This window comes from Diaphorina citri, unplaced genomic scaffold, assembly GCF_000475195.1.
Source record: "Diaphorina citri unplaced genomic scaffold, Diaci psyllid genome assembly version 1.1 scaffold31351, whole genome shotgun sequence".
Taxonomy (NCBI): domain Eukaryota; kingdom Metazoa; phylum Arthropoda; class Insecta; order Hemiptera; family Psyllidae; genus Diaphorina; species Diaphorina citri.
In genome coordinates this window covers 1-1680 of record NW_007408688.1, presented here as the reverse complement: position 1 = coordinate 1680, position 1680 = coordinate 1, and positions in this window count along the sequence as shown.

The window sequence follows — 1680 nt, the reverse complement described above, 5'->3', positions numbered from 1 at the left end:
AGTACAGACCATAATTTCTTCCGCTCTCTCTCTCTCTCCCTCTCCCTCTCCGCCCTGCATCGCGCTTACAATGCGTCCTCGGTATGACTTATGAACTGTCATCAACAAGAACATCATCAATTATGTGCCACAAAACTTGGGAAAAGTCTCCTCCTCTGGGTTTCCCGCAAACTGCATCCCCCTCCCAATCAATCCCACCCTGTATTAGTACGTCCTGCCCCCTACCCTGTAATTCTCCCTGGGGGAGGGACGTGGAGGCCTTTGTTTTCATAAATATGACAACCGCAGACACTTTCAAACGTTCCATCAACTTCGGGAACTTATGGCTTTTTGACTTGAAGTTCTTTTTTATAGAGCGTGAAAAACTCGTTTTCGGTGGTAAATTGCCGAGTTTTTCTACAAAGTCACAACTTTTTTTTTCTTTTTTTCATAGCGCGGAACTCTTTTAGTTGGTAAATCTGAAAGTTGTTATTAGGAAGAGATACTAAGTTGACGTCATCACATGGCAATAACTAAATACATAATGTAGAATGTAGGTAATCAATAAATAATTGAAATTAGTTGGACTTTTATTTCGTAGGAAGTGTACAATACAAAGTACATATTTCATTCCCATTTTCCTTCCTTACCACATTTGAGATCAAAATATTATACTATTCTACGGGGCGAACGACCTACGTTAAAGCGGGGAAAAGGAATACTATCCAATGAGAGCTACATTTCTTATTTTATTTCATTACTGAGCTGGTTTTATAGGTACCTACCTAATAGATATTAGATATTTGAACTGGTATTATTCTTGGCTGTTCGATTCTCAATTCACACTCCTTCCCTTATCACACATTATCCGGGCTAATGCCACAGTTGAACAGGTATTGCCCGACTTTCTCCGGCGAGTTGTTCAAAAACTTCAAGTTATCCTCCAAAGTCCACACGTCTCGCTGATCCTTGACAATGGTCAACACTTCTGGGTTCCAAACAAAGGCGGCAGTCACTGGTGCCAGTTTCAAAAGCTTCAATTTGTGAAGGACCTCAGGCGGGAAGGGTCTTTGGTATTCTGATTCTTGATCCACCAGGAAAATATCGTCTCCACTGAAACATGGAAATGAAGTTCTGTTAGTGTGGAGGTACCTACCAGTATCCACTAGGAATAGTTCATGTCTACTTGTCCAGCGAAATATGGAAATGAAATCAAATTATACACTGGTGTAGGTATATTGCACTCCCGCAGGCACATTTCGGGCCCCTAAAATCCTAAATGTAGTAAGGTGCTAAAAATATCTGTCTATAATTTGGAGCATCCAAAGATAAAGTTCAAACTGTGAGGTTCCTGAAGAAGAAGGATTTAGAAGAACCGCTTACCTGAAGATCAACACAGACGGGAAACCTTCCACCATCCATTCTGTAGCGGCATCAATATGGGTGACGTTACGAGGCAGACCAAAGTCTCGCAATGTTCCAGACTTCACCAGTGATCTACCAGAGAACTGCCAGAACTTGCGACCTGAAGAATTACGAATTGAGATTATTGAAAATTGATTATAATCCAGGGGAAGATAATGGACAAGAAATCAGTAGGAAAAAGACTCCGAGTCGCTTTCAACTCTTGACGTTCACTCTACCCCGAGAACGCGTCGTATCTTGAAGCTGCGAAATTTACGAGAGTGGTTCAACGAGGCA